The 22,298-nt window shown below is 36.0% G+C and overlaps 2 long non-coding RNA genes across 2 annotated transcripts; both read left to right on the forward strand.

Annotated features, from left to right (window-relative positions):
* Nucleotides 1-1,456: 1,456 nt before the first annotated feature.
* LOC140038114 (uncharacterized) lies at nucleotides 1,457-3,452 on the forward strand. Its single transcript, XR_011841926.1, has 2 exons — nucleotides 1,457-1,625; nucleotides 3,270-3,452. It is a non-coding gene; the product is annotated as an uncharacterized lncRNA (long non-coding RNA).
* Nucleotides 3,453-5,811: 2,359 nt separating this feature from the next.
* On the forward strand, nucleotides 5,812-17,581 carry LOC140037690 (uncharacterized). Its single transcript, XR_011841676.1, has 2 exons — nucleotides 5,812-15,450; nucleotides 16,178-17,581. It is a non-coding gene; the product is annotated as an uncharacterized lncRNA (long non-coding RNA).
* The last annotated feature ends 4,717 nt before the right edge of the window (nucleotides 17,582-22,298 follow it).

Below are 22,298 nucleotides of genomic sequence, written 5' to 3' on the forward strand. Positions count from 1 at the left end.
AAAGAGATAAGTAAGAAAATTTTGTATTTGATTATTATAAGAATACTTTCTTATAATTTATATGCATAATATTATGAATATCATTTATTGTATCAATTTAATAAAATGGAAGCCTTTTTGACCTCTTAGTAATAGAAAAATGATATAAGTTGCATACATGCATTGAAGACATTTATAGAATTACATTTTACTTGCAAATTAAGTAGATATGGATTAGTTGATATTTCTTAGACTTTTAGTCTCCTTTTATTAATAGGATATTTCTTTTTCTTTTTTTTTTATAAAATAAAGTAAAAATTTAATTGATTAAATGTGTGTTTCTTTAAATTGTAAGTACACTCCATAAATTAATATACTATTAATTTATCGATTAATTAATATCTCTTTAAATTAATAGAATTTGCATGGTTCCAAGATTATTAATTTATAGAGGTTTTACTATAGTTGCAACTTTGCGGCATGCACAATGCTACTCCTTGGTATCCATTTGTGACTATCCTTCTCAAGCTTCTTTGATGGCCTTAGGCTGTTAGTAAGTCACCATCGCCGACTAGTCTTGCTAGTCACCCATAGTTTTCCTTTTATTTTCCACTACTTTTTTTAGCTGTTTTTCTTCAATATTTCTAGCCATAAATTAAAAATGACACATGCAATAACATTTTATAATTCTATCTAAATAAGTTTATAGGGTTGCCTAGGTGTTCTTGAAGAACCATATAATTAATCATTAAATGAAATTATTAAGTTTGAAAAAACCTCTTCTTGCTTCACAACTAGGATGGATGAGTCCTTACTTTTCCTTCCTTACTCGACTTTTCTCACCCTTTGTGAGAACCCGAAAATTCCTTTAGAATTTCCTCTCATTTTTGAAAAATTAATTTATATTTCCTTCTATATTTCTTTACTTTGAATATTTAACTATTTACTAGCCCTAAATTTCATGGTGATTTCATTAGTTGAGTCAAGAGTTCTACTTTTACTTTTAAATTTAAAGTTAGGGTTTTGGTGCATTTTGGTAGTGTGATCGATTGGTGAGGTGTGTGCACTAAATTTGGTGGATAAGAGTGAGTATTAGGTAAGAGGAAGTGTGTGATTAGAAGTGCTAATAATAAGTTAGTGAATCATAAGTTAAAACAAAAGTACAAGGGAGATAAGAGAAATAGGTTTGAACCGACGTGTGCTGTTTGTTACCAGTTGAGTACATTGCTTGACCAATACTTTCTTACCCTAATCTCCTTGTTTTTATTTCATTTAATTTCCCCTAAATTAACCCTTAAGTCAGCCACCATTATTGACTAAGGAAAAGGAAAAGAAAGACAAAATAGTTGGGAGACACTTGTCAACCATTAAACCAAATGTTGACCAAGATTAGTCTTTGTATTTATCTTGGAAAAATTGAAGAAAAACCATCACTTTCTTGCTCCATGAAGGCCGAACCTTAGAGAGGAAAGGAAGAGAGAAAAACTTAAAAATTCCATCTTGATTTCCTTGCTTGATTTGTGAAAACTCCAAACACTAACCCTAATCCATACCGATTAATCTTGAGTTAAGCTTGGAGGGAAGCTTTTGGTGGAGTTACTTGGGGAAGAAAACTCTTGAGCTGCTTGTTATCTTGGGGTTTTGAGGTAAAATTTCTAGAAAACATCTCTTTTTGCTTGTTTCTTGAGATTTATGCAAGATATGTTATAATTGAAGTTGAAGGAAGCATGTTTATGGTAATTTCATGGTTTTGCTAGGGTTTGGTGATGTTGTTGCTAGGGTTTGATTAATTTCCAGCTTAGTTATATGTTGGTTATAGCTAGTTTTGTGGTTAAAATAAGTACTCTATGTATCCTATATCTTGTGAACTTGATTGGGGCTGTCTTGTGGTGAAAGTGTAGCCTTGAAATGGCTGGAAAAATTGGTAAATACAAAGGAAGTGCTGCTGAAATTTTTCCCACGGGAGACTCTAAGCAGTCTTGGGAAATCTGTCATATCATGGTGTAAAAAATTCCAAATTCAGTTCTACTTGTTGCGTTTGAAACTAGATTCAGATTACTTTGTACCATGAAAATTTTAGAATTTTCCTCAATATCTATGAATATCTGTGATTTTCCAAACTTGACTGAATTTCCATTCCTGTTCTGTCTTTCTACTGGATAAAGCAGCCACTTGAGATTTGATTTTGACTGACTTGTGGACAGAATCTTGCAAAGGTGTCTTCTGAGAAATTGTAACTCTTTGAATCTATTTTCCAACGGTATAAATTTTATAAATTTTGGACTTAAGAAGCTTGAGATATGATTTTTCAAATAGCATCGCACAAAACTAGAAAAATTCTATTTTCCTAAAACTGTCCTTACTTTCATTTCCAACTTTAAGTTGGAGTTGTTAAACCATTTTGAGCTTGGTTTATGATTGGAATGGGAAAATTCTTGGTTACTCATGTCCCTTGAGTCTAAATGTTTTCTTTTCACTCCAAAACTATATTTGCACCTTTGTACTAGTAGTTACTCGGATTTTCTTTGGTTCATCTAAACTTTAGATGGTTGAACCATAATATTTTCTCTTGGTTATTCTTAGGGTTTGTCGATGATCAAGGGCATAATCCAGAAGGAAACTTTTGACGTTATTTTGCTTAAATTGGTGAGTGTTCTTTGCATGTTGTGCTTCCAATGACCATGTGGGTTGTTGTGAATGTTTGCTTGAATGTTAAATGTTTTTCAATGATTGTTAAATGAATTTTCGATAGGCGAGTGTGTACTTTATCGCACTCGACCTAAGTGAACGTGAAATTTTCAATGATTAATGATTGAATGCTACTTGTGCATGAATGTAAGCTTTTTGGCTGAACTGGACCCTTGGCCTTCGTTGCCAGTAGACTCGAGCCAGGATCAAACTCGGTCGGGCAGCTGGTGACCCTGGGACAATGTTTGGTATACTCGAGTATTACCACGAAATCTGGTAGAGAACTGGCCAGTGAATTCAATGCAATGATATCAATGAATGACAAGATTACTGAAGGAGTTTTCACTTGCAAATATTTTCTAATGTTGGAGGGATAAGGAAAATGGTTGGTGAATGAATGAATGAATAACTTGAATAAATGGCTCCAAGTGAGCATATATCCTTCCAATGATTGAGTGTTTATTTCTTAAATGACTGGATATTACTGTGCAAAGTATACAAATTGTTAAATGTAATGTTTCCATGGTTTCCCTACCTGATTGTTTGTTTAGGAACCTCACTGGGATTTTAGCTCATTCCTTTAGTTTTTGTTTTCCTTACAGGAATAGAGGTCCGAAGCAATTGAATGTGAACTAGAGTGTGTAACCCTCTTGTACTTATACTTTTTGGTTGATAGGATATATTTTGACATTTGATGTTGTATCATACCTTTGACTTTTGGGTTTGTAAATAAGTTTACATTTTGGTTGAATTGTAGAACTTAAATGTTATTTTGAAGGCCTGAATGATTAATCTTGAGAGTTGAGTGAGTGAGTGAGTCCTGGTGAGAATTGGGCAGGCAATCCGTCAAATCCTTGGGTACACCCTAGGGGGAGGCGGGGTCATCACACCCTTTCTCTTTCTTGTTTATTGATTGCTAGAGAAGAAGAAATGATTAGTGAGGGATTATTCAAATTTAGATATCTACAAGTGTAGGTTGGGGTGAATTTCATTTGATTCTTCCAATACGTGACAAAAGGGTTTACTTGTAATAAAAGTTTTCTAAAATATTCATACCTTATCCCATTCTCCTAATTTCTTTTTTCTTTTTTGAAAAATTTCACCGCAACGTCTTCTTACTCAACTTGGGCCTTAATTTGGGTTTCAGACCATTGTCTTTCCTTTTATTTTTTTTTAAAAAAAATGTTTGGCCCTAAGGCCTTTTCTTTTTTTCCCCTTTTGTTTGGGCCATAATGTAAGTCTAATGTATTTAAACAATTCAAAGTTAGACTAATTAAAAACTAACAAAAATGTGGGTTATAATGCTCCAACTTTAATAAAAGTTTTATCCATCAAATTTACATACTTTGATCAAACAGTTGAGATTTTTTCTTCTCCATATTAGTCTTTAACTCCTACATAGTTTCTCTGGGTCAACACTAGACCATTGAGTCTTCACCATGAGTATGGTGTTATTCCTCAATACCTTTTCTTCGCGTCCTAAAATCTTCCAAGGGTTTCACAGGGTAACTCATATCTTCCCTCAATTCGACAGGACTATTTCATATTTTTTGGACTCTCATATGATATATACTTTTGTATTTGAAACACATGGAATACGTTGTGTATTCTTGGCAAACTTGGAGGTAATGCTAATCTTTGTGCTAAGTTACCAATTCTTTGTAATATACTTCATAAAGTTCACTGTTATGTAGACTCAATTTCTTTTGTGAAATTGCACCACTCTTTTTGTGGGTGAAGCTCATAAGAAAACCTTATCACCTACTTGAAATTATAAAAGTCTCATTTTTTGGATCATCCCAAGTCTTATTCTGGTCTTAAAAGCTTTCAACCATTCTCTATCTTCTCAATTGTCTATTGACCTATCTTCGTTTCGGTCAAAATATTTCTACTGTATAATTTTAATGCACCAGGCACCTACCCTTTTTGGAAATTCCATATGGGGTCATACTAGTACTACCATGATAACTATTGTTATTGAAAAATTCAAACAATTTTACAATTCCATCCCAATTACACTTAGAATCCAGTACATATGCTCTAAACATATCTTTTAATATTTGAATAATCCTTTCCTATTGTCTATCCATTTGCAGGTAAAAAATTGTATTTAATATTCCCTATTTCCCTTTAATATGTTGTCCAAAATCTAGATATAAATTTAAGGTCTCGATCAAGTACATTCCTAATAAGTACTCTATGTAGGTTCACTATGTTATCTATATACATCTCCACCAACTTCTCTATTGAACCTGTAATCCTGATGAGTAAGAAACGAGTTACAATATTCAATCAATCCACTATTACCCGAATAGTGTAATTACCCTTCCTTGTTTTGGACAGTCTTACAACAAAATCTGTAGTAATATGATCCCACTTCCATTGATGTTCGGTTTTCACTTGTTGATACACTAAACTCATACCTAATTGCAAACTAAGTTGTCTCTCTCTTCATCCTTTTCCACTAGAACAGTTGCTTCAAATCACGGCCCCTCTTAGTATTTCTTGCATGAATTGAATACTTGATATTGTGTGCATCTCTTAAAACATCTTTCTTCAACTTCTCATCATCGAACACACAAAACCTACTTCTCATGCGTATACTTCTATCGCCACTTATTTGAAAGTCTTCATTAGGCCTATCGCTTACCCTTATTGTAACCTTTTTCAAGTCAGGGTCTAACTTTTGAAATTCAACAATACAATCCTCTAATCTCGGCTGTAATGTTGTAGACACCAAATTTTTGGTGTAATTTCATTTACTGTTTATTTTTTTTAGTTTTTATTTGTCGTGTTAGTTTTATTCGATTTTTAGTTTTTAGTTTTTAGTTTTATTTTTATTTTTAAGTTTTTAGCGTAGAATTTCTCGGAAAAAAGAAGAAAAAGAAAAAAAGCTTTCAAAAAAATATGCTTTAGTTGTTTTGATTTAAATTCAATGTTTTCTTGAAAAATAATAAAAAAAAAAGAAAATTGTTCACTAAAATGTGTTTATTTCTTTTAAATTCAATTTTGCAGCGTTTCTTTTAAAAATATTTCATTACGTGTTAAAAAATGAAAAAAAAGAGACAGGCTTATGGACCTTGAGAAGCGTAGGATTATAACCTTTCCTCATTGTTTCTTTTCGGCAAAACGCAGATACAAAAATTGTTTCTTAGCTCATTTGCCGGTTTTTCCCTTCATTTATTTTACTCCGTTTGATCGCTCCACTTGGCCCTCATCTGTCAAAGCTGGAAGTTGAAGATGATCGGATGATCGAGGAAATGCGGTGAGATGAGATTTGCTGAGGGCCTTTGATATCAGGTTTTTGGAGGGTTTAGCCATTCGGGAGGAGGATAAAAAGGAAAAAGAAAGAGACCAGAGGGGGGCTTCGGATGAAAAGAGGAAGAGGAAATAGAGAGGGATAGCCGGGAGCAAAACAAAAAGAGAAAGTCAGAGAGAGACGGACGAAGAGGAAGGAAGTAAATCTGGGAAATGGAAGAGAGTTTCTGTGAGAGCAAAACAAAGGCTGCAGAAAACAGGGCAGCCGAAGCTGCTGCACTCGCGAGGAGCCACCACCCCCCACTTCGTCGGAGGCCGCCGCCATCGGCACATCTTTGCCGAGGAAATATGTGTGGTAAGAGATCCTTTTTCTTTGAAATTCATTTTTCTGTGCAAGTTCATATTTGGAAATTTAAAACAGAGGATGATTTCTCGAATTTTCTTTGTGGATTGTCCACAATTTTGACCGAGCATGCTTTATGGATTGGTTGGGATATTTTGTTTTGTTTCCTGACAAAAATTTTGGGCTAGCTATGGCATCAATTGAACAAAAATCATTGAATTTTTCAATACCCGTCTGGTGTTTGATGAAATGCTCGATTGAAACCCGTAGTTTATCCCTTTTCGTGTCTCCCATTCATGTGACGTATATAATTTCTGTTATTTAAGAGTAATTTGATTGGGTTTGCTGATAATTTTTGGGACAGATTATAACATCAACTAGGCAAAAGGACAGTGAAATCTTAATGTCTTTCTTGTCCAACGAAATGTCAGACTAGAAATTCATCTTAAAAATGATTCATCTGCGGTTTTATGTGAGGAAAATGAACAAGTCATCGAGTTCAATTCCTTTCCTCCCATTTGAGAATCTTTGGTGCATGGCTGCCTTACATTTTGCCGTTCCTGTCGCATCCATCATATGCATTCGAATTAAGGTTGGGAGGGGAAGTTCTTGTGGGTTTCATTGTCTGATTGAGAGTGCTTGAATTCGAAACTAAATTTCTGATGTTGCTGACCGGAAGAAAGCTGAAATGGTACTTGATGTTAGTTTATTTGGTACATTTTTCATCGAGATGCTTTCCATCATGTCAAGTCATCTGTTTGTGTTGTGCCGTATGTTCATTACCTGATGTTTGTATGCGGGAGACAAAATTCGATGTTTGATGTTGAGTTGAGGAACTCTGTCCAAATCTGTGTTATGTGTTCAAATGTTCGCCGGGTAGGTGAACTTCTGTAGCTTCAGAAAACTTCGACCAAGCTGCCTGAATTTTTGTTTAGAAACTTGTGTTTTTCAGCCCCACTTTATCTTAGACTTCATTGGCTTGTATGTTCACATTTATGTTGGATGACGGTCTTATGAAATTTGGCGATTGTTTGAGTTCAAAGCTTGGTTTAGAACCATCACAAGCTTCCTGGTTGTTGAATAAGAAATAGAGAAAGTTGCAGCAGATTTCTTTTTTTTCAAATGTTTGCATGTTGTTCCAGAATTTTGCATGAGATTTTTCTAAATGTTCTTCCTGTTTGGATGATGGTGATTGTGTAGTTAGTCGCTTAGTTCAAAGCTTTCATATTTGGGTTTGAGACTTTAACTAAAAAGCAAGTTGTGTGTGCTGTTTCTCTTGTTGAAGTTTCGGTTGCTAATGGTTTGATAAGAGATGTTGCAGAAAATTTGTAAAACTTGGCATGAGGCTGCTTGAGCTGTTTAAATTTTGCATGTCTGTTGTCCGATTTTGGGTGTTTAAGTCTACAAGCTTTATGATGCAAAGTGAGAGAATTGTGTGATAGTTGTGTTTGGATTTGGCTATGTTTGAAGGCTGTCTTTGTAAAATGCTGGGTGGCCGAAAGCTTTCAGCAGAAATTTCTGCTGCAGAATGTTGTTTCTCATGTTGTTTTTCACGTCATTTGCATGAAGATTGCATGAAAACAATCTTCCAAAATTGCAATTTAACCCCTCAGCTTCCCCTTATTCTGCTATGGCCCAAAACTTGGAATAAGTGAACTAATTTTGTCATTTTAAGTTTAATCCTCTGTTTGCATATTTTATGTGACTTTGGGGATAGATTAATTTTTGATTGTGGGTCATAATTGCGGCTTAATAATTTTGTTGATTTGTTTATTTTGTTTGGTTTAATGAAATAAGTGTTTGGGCTAAGAGGTTATTTTGTGTTTGGGTTTAAAAAAGTTGTTTTGGTTTATTTTGTTTGTTTTTTCTGGTTTGGGCTAGAGAGCCAAAGCCCATCTATTTGGTTGGCTAATTTTGGGCCAAAATAATATGCTAGACCATTTCAGTACTTTGGACTTCCGATCGGGCCAATTTGTTTTGGCCCAAGAAATTAATAAAATGGCCCCATGGCCTAGTCCATTAAGAAACCAGAGAACGCATTTGCAGATCAGTCCCTGTACTTTTCTTTAATTTCATTGTGGCCCTGGATATTTTCAACTACTTTCAATTCGGTCCTTACTTTAATTGCAAATAAGTCCTTGAACTTTGTTTTCTTTAATTTTGGCCCCAAAATTTTGTCAATCTTTGCAATCAAGTCCTTTCTTCTCTTGACTTCTTAAATGTGGTTTGTTGACATGATTTAATTGATTCAAATTCATGTTTATTTTTATCCTTTGTGATTATTTGTCAAATAAATTGGTGCCTTGACCTTTTTTATTGTTTTGAAGCTAATATCTCATTTACTCGATTTCCATTGCAAGGGAGGTAACTTCTATATTCTTGCGTTATTTTTCCTACGTGCTCCAACGTGCTAAGTGAAATACATGTCTACTTTGCTTTCCTAACCTTTCTTTAATTTCTTTCATTTATGTCATTTACTTTTGCTTTTTATTTAAGTTATTCTTTATGGGGTATGTGTACACCTCTTGGCTTGTAATAGTTAGGGATTTAATCATTTTATTCCTTTTCCCCCTTTTACCCTAATGTAATAGATAGGGCTTGGAGGAGCATTCAATGAAGACCTACCGAAGTCATGTGCCTAGCTAGCAAATGTAATAGTTAGGGCTTTAATTGTCTTATGTGTCTTGCATGCTTAGTTGCTACGTGTTAATTTGCTTTGTTAGGACCTTGCATCTAGTCGAGCATGCTAAATGTTATGTGCTATGTGTTTATGAGTGTTTGGCATGTCTACTCGCTTTCCATAGCCATGAATGAATGTGATGGATGAATGTACGTTTCCACTAGTCCAACGCTAGTAGGAATTTATAGAATGGGCTAGTCCAACGCTAGACCCTTAGGGATTTCCCCTCGTTAGTACAAGTTTGCATGTTCATTACATGTCATGCATTCCTTTTAGTTTTATCATTTTGCATGCCCCCCGAACCCCTTTTCCCTCCATTTTAGGATTTTTGCATTTCATGCTAGTTATAGGGTTCATTTGCTTGAGAGTCCCCTTAAATATGGGATATAGACGAGTGTGGCTTTTTCTAAGCCTTAGCACGCTTGTATTCCCTCTATAAAAGGGCAAATTGAGTCACGATCTAGGTCTCCCCGTACCCAATATGCATGAATTCCCTAGGCTCATGCATTTCTAAGTCCACTCTATCATTACACTTTCACTTTTCCTCCCATTTGCACACGTACACCTTTTATCCCTTCACTTGCACACTTTCACTTTTGTCTCATTTGCACACATGCACCTTTTTATCCCTTCACTTGCACACGAACACTTTTCCTCCCATTTGCACACGTACATCTTTTTATCCCTTCACTTGCACACAAACACTTGTAAATACATTTGCACACCTCCACTTACATCCTATTATTTTTATTATTTTTCTCACTTCACATATCCTCACATTGCATACATGCATTCCATTCATTTGCATCCCACTCGCATTATTCGTGACTTCTTCAAAGGGTCGTTATTGGGCTTCACAATTAATGTGATTGGCACCACTCAACCTTTGAAGAGAAATTTCCCCCAATACCCCTAGGTCTAGGGTTTGCATTCATGTAGTGCATCCAAATGTAATAAATTCTTTGGTTAAAACAAGAAAATCTTTGATTAAATCAACGCAACTAGCCTTGGCTAGGTCAAAGGGGTGCCTTGGATTTTATCCTTGCCTTCCCCTTTGTCAAATGTGACTCCCGAACCTTTTTCTTTGGTTTACGTAGACTAGGAGTCGTTTAAAAAGGGTTTCTCACTACTTTTTCCTATTTTTCTTAAAAAATACATTTTTTTTAGGTGACTTGGTACACCTTAACTCATTATCAAGTGGCGACTCCGTATTTAGTTTTAAAAACCCTTTTTAAACTATAATTTTGGGTCAAATCGTCGCATTCTCAAAACCCCATTTAGACCCATCTTTCTTTTAAATCATGATTCATTTTCCAATCACAAAATACATTTTTTTAAACCATTTTATTTATTTATCAAAAAATGGGGCGCGACAAATGTCAATGCTGATAACTTACTTGTAGTCAACTCCACAAGTTCCAAATTAAGATCATCCATTTTCTTCCTTAAATTACACTTGGATGTACTCATACTTTTCCTATTCAAGGCACTAGCTATTTTATTAGCCTTGTCGGGGTGACAACTGATGGTTAAGTCATAATCTTTGATCAACTCTAACTATCTCCTTTGGTGCATATCCAACTTCTTTTGAGTGATCAAATGTTTTAAACTCGTATAAACTATAGATATTTCGCAGTGTTCACTATACAAGTAATGCTTCCATATATTCAATGCAAATATTTGGTGAATGGTTCTAAATTGCTTAGAAGGCTTCAACTATTGCAAGTTGTAAGTTTTAATTCTATCATTTTCATCAATATGTATTCCAAAACATTCTTATATGCATTATTATATATCACAATTCATTCAATCCAAAACACAAAGCCAAAATTGGGGAGGTAACTAGTTTTGCTTTAATTCCTAAAAACTTCTCTCACACCCATACGTCAAAAAAAAAAAAACCTAGCTTGTTTTGGTGTCAACCTACTTAAATGAATAGCTAATGGGCAAAATCCCTCAACAAACTTGCGACAATATCCACCCAAATCTAGAAAACTCATTACTTTAGTCACACTAGTTAGTCTTGACCCATTCACTATTGCTTCTATCTTCTTGGAATTAATAGAAACTTCCTCTTTTGAGATAATGTGTTCTAAGAAGGCTAAGCTCTTAAACAAAAATTCATACTTACTAAATTTGGCATGTAACTTTTCTTTTTTAAGACTCCCTAAACTTCTCTTCATGAGATGGTCCTTATAGGTTATCGTCTATAAAAATAACCATAGATCCATCCGAGGCTAAATACCCTATTCAAAAGATCCATGAAATAGAAAGTGCATTACTAAGACCAATGGTACCACCAAAAACTTACAATATCCATATCTTGTGTGAAAAGCACTATTTGGAATGTCCTCAACCTTAATCTTTAACTGGTAATATTCTAATATAAAGTCAATCTTAGAAAAAAATCCTAACGCTTTTGAGCTAATCAAATAGGTCATCAATACTTGACAAATAATACTTATTTTCTATATAGTCAATATACAATCTCATAGACCCATCATTTCCTTCATAAAAAAAAAAATCACTGCTCCCCAGGGTGATACACTAAGTCTAATAAATTTCTTATTCAAATACTCTTGCAAGACATCATATAAGGGACTTAGAAATAAGTGTTTTTTAGGGCATCAATTTTATCTCGAATTATATCTCACGATCAGGAAAAACTTGGTAAATCCTTAGGGAACACATTGGGGTACTCATTTACCATAGGAGCTTTATCAACAGACTATACTTTTTCTGGTGATATCAATTACATAGGTCAGATACTTTATTAATTCCATTCCTAAGCACTTGCAAACAAATATTTAGATTGGAATTTGATAAAATATTTAGATTTTAACGCCTTACTTGCAAGCAATTTCCGTGTGGTAATAGCAGATATCTTTGAATCCCAAACCTCCTCTAAAGTTTGATTTATTCATTTTTCTCCAACCTATCTAGTGAATCTCGTGCTTTCCATCCTACTTCCCCACTAGATACTGTTCATTAATTTTGTGATCTCATTATAGATGTTCTTTGGAAGTCTAAAAGCAAACATAGTATAATTTGGCATAGCCATTGCAATAGCTTTTGGAAGGACTTCTATACCTACAAGTCTCAACAAATTATTTCTCTAACTTTTTAACTTCTTGCCAACTCTATCCTTTACAAACTCCAATACCTAGTTCTTACTTAATGTGATTACCATTAGAAGCCCCAAATACGCATTCTTCCTAGTTGAGAATTGATAGGCATGGGTGTGTATGTAAAAACAATCTCTTCGTTACACCTCAAGTTTAAAATTTGTAAATTCATAAATATCCCACACACAACTACAAGTATACAGGTCTTGTTTGAGTATAAGGTATTAAAGGCCAATCCTGTAGGAAAGAAGAACAATTATCAACACTATTCAAACTCTTTTATTATTTAGACCATCAACAAATTGGAGAAAAGTAAAACTATGCTACAAATGTGGAAGAAAATAACAATGGAAAGCTCTTTAGGTCATGGCATCCCTAACTACTCAAGCATAATATCCAAACTTGTATGTATCTAAATAATAGAACCCAATACAAAAGATAAAGAGTTTGGAAAGAAGGAAAAACCCTTTCCATGTGAACTTTATCCCCTCCTTGTGAGGATTCATAAATTTACTTATTTTAAATTCCTATTACTAGCTTATTTAAATATTTAATTGCTCGTTTACTCTGAATATTTTATTTCAATTTTTTTAGACCCAATTACATGGAACTATGACTTACTTATATTTTTAAAATGACTCATTTCAAAATTTAATTTTTGAAAACTCGTTAAGTGAGAATATTGAATACGCGTTTGGAGTCAATAACCGATTCGAGAATACAATAAACTTGAAAAATTGGAGACTTGTACATTAGTCTTGAAATATGTATTTTTATGTTTAAGTGTTCAATTATTAGTTAGTAATACTATCGTTATAAGAATTTCTTAAAAATTCCACTTTATCGCGCACAAATCGGGAGTATGCGTTTTTGCACGCGCGATTAAATGAGAGACTTTAGACCTTTATTTTTAGACTATTAAGAGTGAATAATAATAGTATGATTGGAAGTGCATTAGAGGTTTAGTACATAAGTGAAACAAACCCGAGAGGAATCGGGCACGAAACGCGCGCGAACGCGCACTATTCCTAGTTGACTTTTGGGACACTTTTGGCCATACATTTAAGCTTCTCAAGGAAGCTTTATTTTCAGCACAACTCTCTCTCTCTCTCTCTTCACTTAAACAGCCGGCCATCCAAGGAAGGAAAGAACCAACATTTTTTCTTCATTTCACTTCTCAAAACTCACCCAAATCATCTCAAAATTTACAAACAACTTGCAAATCACTTGGTCATCAAGCTAAGCTGGGAAAGGAGCTTAATCTCTTGGGTTTTCTTGAGCTTAAAGTGACCAAAATTTTCTGCCTTAATCATCTAAGAAGGTATACAACGATCAACCTCTTAATTCTTGATTTATGGAAGTTATATTGCACTTATGAGCTCATAGATTTACATGGGTAGCTTTATATTGTTGAAAATCTTTTGAATGGGCTCTATGAAATCTCACAATGGACTTGATGAGCTGATTTGATGATATTTGATGTTATTTATGTTGGATTAGTGCTTAATCTAGTGAAAATAAGTTGTTTTGTGGAAGATAGCTCAAAGGAAGTGATAAGGAAATTTTTACCGTTTCTGCCCCTGCCATTTCCGTGCACTTTGGTGTACTTTATTGTGGTCCAATTGACTTGTTTTTAATGTAAATGTGTAATATAGGTTGTGTATAAAGTTTCCTCAAAAATTTACATGATTTGGACAAGTGAATGTTGAGATTTCGAAAATTTGCCAAAGCTGGAATTGTGTCCCTTATTACTCTGGTAGTGATTTTGTTTCGGCCATAACTCTTTACTCTGACGTCGAAATCGAGTGCCGTTTATGGAACTAGAAACTAGACATTTTCAGTTTTCCAATGGCATAAAATGCATGCCCTGATTCCACCGGAACGATCCGTATCAACCTTGTAAAATTGTCTGTTCTGTTTCTTGTCTGTACTGGAAGCTTTGTTCTGAGCTACAATTTGATGCTCAAATATGAGTTAGTTGTGGACAGAATTTTAAAATGATTCCTTCTAATAAATTGTACTTTTTTGAATTTAGTTTTCAATGCCACCAACTACGCTCAATTCCGAGTTGAATTTAGTGAGTTGTGGCCCGTTTTCAGAGCCGCCTTCACGAAAGAAAACCCTAATTCTGGACTGATCTATAGCTAATCTTGATTTGGGACTTGTTATTCAAAATCCTTGGTGTTAATCACCTATCAAACATATTTTGGATGTTTCCTAGACTTTGTTCTCATAAATGAATCATGTTTGAGAAATTTTCATTGGCCAAATGTTTGAGAAAAGGAAATCTAAAGTACAAGGTAGGTTTGCCTTGGAAATTCTTGGAACTTCAATGGTTTTGTTAACTGACTTTTCGTGCGAGTTTTTGCATGAACATTTACAGAGAAATAGCCCTTAGACGGTAGTGTAATACTGCTAACTTTGGTACCATTCCAAGTTCATTTAGATACTCAACTAAAGTACCAAAGCTCAAGCTTTAAACCTGAAAAACCCCTGTTTGAGGGGGAAATTTCAGTGACTTTGAGCCACTATATCTTGGTGCTCAAAACTCCAATTCTTTTTCCGCTTGTTGTGTTGAAAACTTTGATTGTAGCTCTAATTGAGTTCCAAATTTTAGAGGCTAGTTCGCATTGTGTGAATTTTGCCAAATTTCCAAACTTTGTTGAAAATCAACCCAAATCTGTTTTGGCATTCCAAAACGGCCACTTTGAGCCAACTTTTGAATATCTTCCATTTGGAATGATGGAAAGGTGTCTTCTAGGAACTTTTAGTAATTTGGAAGTAGTTTCCAACAGTACCAAATTTTCCAATTTTGGACTTTCAGAGAGTAAGTTATGATTTTTTTCAAAAATGCCCCTAAATTCGATAATTCCTAACCTTTTGAAAAATTTTCGCGTGGGAACCATTTTCAAAGAATCCGGCCAGTTCTTGGCTGGACAGTTGGCCGGATTAGTAGTGAAAATTGAAAAAAAAATTTGGTTGCTCTCTGTCTCTAATCCGGCCAGAAATCCGGCTGGATGTCCGGCCAGATCTTGGCCGGATTGTGATGTGTCCCTTCTCAGTCCGGCTTTGGTCGTTCGTTTGGAAAATAATTTACATGATTTCATACCTGCTTACTTCCATCCAATGATTTTAAGGATAAAAATCAGATTTTCTTGTGTTTTTGGACCCCACTTTAGAACCTTGATTTACAAGAAGATTTTAGGCTTGTCTTCACGATATTTTCTAGATTGTACATGTGTATGATCTTCCATGATATTTTAGATTTGTAAGTAATAGTTTATTAACAATTACTCAGGCACCCAAGAGGACCTTCAAGAGGATCCCACGGTGAACGCCTGAACCTTCAAGTGGACACTTCCTTGTTTCTTATATTGGTGAGTGTTAAGTGTATGAATACTTGATACATGTGTAATTGTTATAATTGATTGGAGATTTTGAAATTGGAGGCGAGTGTGTATTTTACTGTACTTGTTCTTATTTGAAATGAATGACCCATGATTGAAATGAAACGAATGAATTATGAATGACTTGATTGAATGAAATGAAATGATTGAATGCTTGAATGAAATGAAATGGTATGCTATGGCTGCATTCGTCGTTGGAGTGAATCTTCTCGACTCTCAAATATACATAAGGGACGCCCAAACTCATAGGCCGACCTTGGGACTCGAGCCGGCATGGGCTTGGTCGGGAACCTCGGTGAGTCATGAGAATTACATGATAAGCTTGATCTATCGGAGAGATCTCGCTTGGCATACTCGTGAAGTATTACCTTATAAATATCGTGCGAGTCCGGTGCGGTGGACGGTGGATGGACATGAGAAGTAAGCGGAGTTCTACGGATTGAAAATATCGACCCAGTTGATGGAGAGTCATCACGGGAAGATATACGAATGAGATTTGCAAAGCAAGTGGAAATTAGCTCTTGAGAGCTACCATATCCTTGAATTGTTTCTGTTTACATTTCACTGAATTGTTAATTACTCGAATGTTATTGTTTCACTAATTGATTTGGAATTGTTATTTGGACAACGTGCTTGCATGTGTGTTTCTTGGCCTCACGAGCGATTGCTCACCCCGTAGATTTGTTTTCCTTAACAGAATTGGACTTGGAGTAAGACTCGAAGAAACCCATGGGATGTACTTTTGTTTTAGGATTTCAATGTATTTGACTAGACCTCTTGGTTGTGTATATTTTGGAACTGATGTAGCTTTTGAGAACCCGATGTATGGACTGGATGGTTGTTATATATTGTTAAATTCGATCGTTTTCGCACTTTCTTACTTTATTTCGTGGTAGTGACTAGTATTGTATTAAACTTGAATGGAAATTGTACCGAGTCCTGGCGAGAACTAGACAGGCGTCCCGCGGATACCTTTTGGTTCACCTTATGGCGAAATGGGGGCGTCATAGTTGGTATTAGAGCGCTAGGCTAGAGATCTATTTGGGAGTTATACTAGAAATCTTACTCTTAAGATTTGAGATAGGATGACTAAGTCACACTTTAAGTAATACTTGGGCAAGTTGGTGACTAAATTAGTTATGCCTTAAGTGAAATTCGTGCAAGCTAGTGATTAAGTTTCTAACTCGAAAAGTGTGATTGTTTTGCAGGGATGGATAATGGAAACGAGACTCCGGCAGCTAATAGGAATGGCCATGCTAATGGTCACGTAGAGTCTCCTAGGCCTATTTACTATCGAGCTCTTGGTAGAGGGGTTCGAGTGCGCTACTCGCCTTCTGATAGATACCCTTGCTGTTCATGTAGGTTGATTTTTGTCTATCCAAACCACCTTGTGCTAGTCTTGGACGACGAGCGTCGTCAGTTGGTGAACACCAACCTAGATTTACAGGCGAAGGTAGACGAGTTGAGACAGATCGTTAGTGCTCAGGGAGAGAGGATTACGGAGCTTGAGGAGGTACTGGAGAGCGAGGTGGCTACTGCTGCGGTTACTCGTGAGGAACTCCAGAGGACTAGGGCTCGACTCACTAGATTAGGTGAGGAGGTCCGTGATCGGGTTTCCGAGATCCTGGCCGATGCCACTAAGATGATAGATGGGGTGATGGATATTATTCAGAGCCCAAATCAGGAGGAGGATCCGGAGAAGGAACTTAAGGAGGAGATTCCCCCTAGTCATCCTACTATGGACTAGGTTTAGACTGATTGACCTTTTGACTGATATAGTTAGGATTAGCTGGGGTGATACGAGTGTTGAGACCATTATATTTTGCATGACTGTGTGGCCTACTTTTGAGACACTTGATTTTGCTTTAGTCTTACATGACTAAAAGTACTCTTATGGCACCCGTGTGCTATATTTTTTATGATTTCCCCCAAGACTTGCTAATTGCATGGATCTTGACATGCTAATGAATGTAAATTATTGCTATTTTCAATGTTTTCACGATTGGTTCTTGTTTTAAGTATTTTCTCGCGTAATTGATTCATTTCTTGCACTAGGCATACCTAGAATAATGGAAGGGCAAAGGAATGGTCGAGACCGTGGGCGAGGGACTAGACAGACCCAAGTTCATGGGATGACTAGGGATCGGCAAGGACAAGAAAATATTGAGGGTAATCAAGTAGCTACTGCCATCAATAGCATGACTGATATCCTAGAGCGTTTGGCTGATAGACAAGGTCATGGACCACTTAACCAACCTGGGGGACAGGATAGAGGAGAGGATAAAGCTTTAAAAAGATTCTTGAACTTTAATCTGCCTAAGTTTATTGGGGAACCCGATCCTGAGGTAGCGAAAAATTGGTTGGAGAGAATGACTAATATATTCGCCGCCTTAGACTATATCGAAGATAGGCGAGTGAATTTTGCTGCATTCCAATTTGAGGGAGTGGCTTGTGTTTGGTGGGACATGATAAAAGAAAAATGGGAGAGAGTTCAAACCCCTTGGATTTGAGAGAATTTCACGAGAGAATTTAATGAGAAATTTCTTTCTCCTTTAATTCAAGAAAAGAGGGAGAATGAATTTATCAAGTTGAAATAAGGGACACTTAGTGTAGCAGAGTATGAAAGAAAATTTACTAAATTTTCTAAATATGCTCCTGAATTGGTAATCAATGAGCGAAAAAGAATAAGGCGGTTTGTACAATGACTTAATGTGGAAATCCAGGAGGGTTTAGCCGCAACCCAAATCTCTACATTTATTGAGGCTTTAGAGAAAGCGCAAAGGGTTGAAAATGCGAGAATGCAAGTAAGGGACTTTCACAATAGGAAGAGAAACTTTTCTAATCGTACTTCTGGACAGACTAGTAAGGGTGCACAGCCTTCCAAAATAGGAAGAGGAATGGGAGGAATAAGGACTGTTGGAGTTTCAATGGGAGTTTTATCTAGAGGAGGTTGTAGTGAGTCGGTTCAATATAAGGGAATGCCTTCTAGTGGTTCGGTCGTGACGCATCAAGTTACTTGTGGGTACTGTGGTAAACCCAACCACTCTGAGAATAATTATTGAAAAAAGTCTGGAAAGTGTTTGGTTTGTGGATGTACCGAGCACCAACTCGCGAACTGTCCAAGTAAAATGAAAATAGGAGGTAGCACTCAAAGACCAGAAAAGTCAATCTCAAAGCAGACCAGTGCTGGAGGAAGCCGACCAAAGGTACCGGTTAGGGTTTATGCATTGGTCCATCAGCAAATACCCGATGCAACTGAGGTGGTTGAAGGTGTGATTCCTATCTTTCACCGCTTAGCTAGGGTTTTAATTGATTCGGGTGCGATACATTCCTTTGTAAACCCTATTTCATGGACGGAATAGATTTGAAGTCAATTAAATTACCTTATGACTTGGAGGTTAGAACGCCTACTGGAAATCAAAATCTAATCGCTAACTTGGTGTATAGGGATTGTGAGATCTGGATTGGAGAGCGAAAATTAATGGCCGATTAGCCCGTTACAATGCCCAGTTGAATTGTAAGACGAAAATAGTAGAATTGTGTATTGCGGGAGAGGCAACCCTGAAATGGGATGTAAGAGGTAGATTAGCCTCATCTGCACTTATTTCAGGAATCTGAGCAAGGAAAATGTTAAGTAAAGGAGTTCAGGGATATCTGGCTTTTCTAATCAACACTACTAGTGATAAGGTGAGATTGAAGGATATGCCTGTAGTGAAAGAATTCCCAGATGTCTTTCCTGAAAAATTAGAATCTTTACCCCCGGAAAGGGATATAGTTTTTAAGATTGATGTGACTCCGAGAGTAGCACCTATCTTTAAGACGCCATATCGGATGGCTTCAGCCGAATTGAAGGATTGAAATTGCAACTACAGGACTTGTTGGAACGAAATTTTAAAAAAGAGAGTGACTCACCGTGGGGAGCCCCGGTCTTATTTGTTAAAAAGAAAGATGGGAGTCTAAGATTGTGTATAGACTACCGAGACTTAAATGATGTCACTATTAAGAATAAGTACCCGTTGTCTCATATTGATAAATTGTTTGACCAATTGCAAGGGGCGGTAGTATTCTCCAAGTTGGATTTGGGGTAGGATTATTATCAATTGAAGATTTTAGAGAAAAATATACCTGAGACTGCCTTTAACTCGAGATATGGACACTTTGATTTTTTCCGTGATACCATTTGGATTGACCAATGCACCTGTTGCTTTTATGGATTTGATGCATAGAATTTTTAAACCTTGTTTGGATCAATTTGTGGTGGTGTTTATCGATGATATTTTGGTGTACTCCAAAAATGTGAAGGATCACGAGAAGCACTTGAAAATTATTTTGCAAACCCTGAGGGAACATCAATTGTATGCTAAGTTTAGCAAGTGTGAGTTTTGGTTGAAAGAAGTGACATTCTTGGGACACATGATTTCTAAAAATGGGATAAAAGTGGATCCAACTAAAGTTGAACCTGTTTCAAAGTGGAAATGATTGGAAAACCCTACTGAGTTTCGATGTTTTATAGGGTTAGCAGGGTATTATCGGAGATTCATTAAGGATTTTTCTAGAATTGCTGGACCCATGACTGAATTAACCAAGAAAAGTGGGAAGTTTATATGGAGTCCTCAGTGCGAGGACGGTTTCCAAGAGTTAAAGAGACGTTTAACAAGAGCACTTGTGTTAGCTCTACCGAATGGGAATGATAGCTTTGTGGTCTACACAGATATTTCTAATGAAGGTTTGGGATGTGTTTTAATGAAAAATGACAAAATGATAGCATATGCCTCTAGAAAATTGAAACCGCATAAAGAAAATTACTCGACTCATGACTTGGAGTTAGCGGCTGTGGTATTTGCTTTGAAGAAATGGAGACATTACCTGTATGGAGTGACATTTGAGGTTTTTACCAACCACAAAAGCCTTAAATATTTGTTTTCCCAAAAGAAGCTGAATTTAAGACAGCGTAGGTGGATGAAATTTTTGGAAGATTATAATTGCACGATAAAGTACCATTCAGGGAAGACCAATGTAGTGGCCGATACTTTAAGTCGTTAAGTGCAAGTGGCTGGATTGATGATTAAGGAATTTCACTTGTTAGAACAAGTTAGTTTTTGGAATCCTACACTTGAGTCGAGAAAAGTAATTTTTAAAAATATTACAGTAAATTCCACTTTGTTGGAACGTATTAAAGAGACTCGGGAAAAGAGCTCTGAAGTTCAAAAGTGGGTGGAGAAAGTCAAAAAGGGAGAAAAGTCGGATTTTAATTTGGGGTTTAATGGTATATTGAGATTTCGGAATCGGATAGTGGTACCAAAAGATGAGGGACTTAAGAAGGAGATCTTGGAAGAGGCACACCGATCGAAGTTTACAGTATACCCTGAAGGGAATAAAATGTATCAAGACCTGAAAAGTTTGTTCTGGTGGGAGAGCATGAAAAGGAAAATTGCCCAATTTGTCCAGACCTATTTAATTTGCCAACAAGTTAAGACTAAACATCAGAAATCGTCCAGACTTTTGCAACCTTTAGAGATATCAGAGTGGAAATGGGAGAACATCACTATAGATTTTGTATCAGGACTACCCAGGATACAAAGAGGCCATGATGCTATTTGGGTGATAGTGGATAGACTGACCAAATCGGCTCATTTTCTGCCGATTAGTATGAGGTACCCATTGGAGAAGTTAGCTAAGTTGTATTTGATGAGATTATCGGTTACATGGAATACCTGTAAGTATTGTGTCCGATAGAGAACCGAGATTTGTTTTGAAATTCTGGCAAAAGATGCAGGAAGAGCTGGGACTAAATTAAGTTTTAGTACTACCTACTATCCCCAAACCGATAGACAGTCTGAGAGGACGATTCAAACTTTTGAGGATATATTGAGGACTTGTATTTTGAATTTTGGGGAGAGTTGGAGCAAATATTTAACACTGGTGGAATTTGCCTATAACAATAGCTTTCACTCTTCTATTCAAATGGCTCCGTATGAAGCATTTTATGGTCGGAAGTGTAGATCCCCGATTTGTTAGGATGAAATAGGTGAACGAAAAATCTTAAACCCGACTACAGTGCCTTGGATTGAGGAAGCTAAGGAGAAAGTGAAGTTAGTAGGACAGAGGATTCAGACCGCACAAAATCGTCAAAAGAGTTATGCAGATTATCAGAGGAAGGACTTAGAATTTGCGGTTGGAGATCTAGTGCTTCTTAAAATTACACCTCTAAAAGCAAATTTAATATCTAGAAAAGGAAAGAAGTTACAACCGAGATTCGTAGGGTCGTGCAAGATTATCCAACGAGTAGGAGATGTGGCCTATAAGTTGAAATTGTCATTAAATTTATCTCGGATTCACAACGTTTTTCATGTATCTATGATTAAGAAATATCATCCAGACCCTTCTCACATTTTGCAACCGGAAAGTATTGAAATTGATGAGATATTGACCTACGAGGAGAAACCGGTAAAGCTTCTAGATCGTACGATGAAGGAACTGAGGAATAAACGGATACCGTTGATAAAAGTTCTTTGGAGAAATCATGAAATAGAGGAAGTAACCTGGGAAGTCGAAGAAGCAATTTGAGGAAAATATCCAGACCTGTTCGCCGATTAAGGTAAATTTCGAAAACGAAATTTTCTTAAGGGGGAGAGGATGTGAGGATTCGTAAATTTACTTATTTTAAATTTCTATTACTAGTTTATTTAAATATTTAATTGCCCGTTTACTTGGAATATTTTATTTCAATTTTTTTTAGACTCAATTACATGGAACTATGACTTACTTATATTTTTAAAATGACTCGTTTCAAAATTTAATTTTTGAAAGCTCGTTAA

This window comes from Coffea arabica, chromosome 3c (genome assembly GCF_036785885.1).
Source record: "Coffea arabica cultivar ET-39 chromosome 3c, Coffea Arabica ET-39 HiFi, whole genome shotgun sequence".
NCBI lineage: Eukaryota > Viridiplantae > Streptophyta > Magnoliopsida > Gentianales > Rubiaceae > Coffea > Coffea arabica.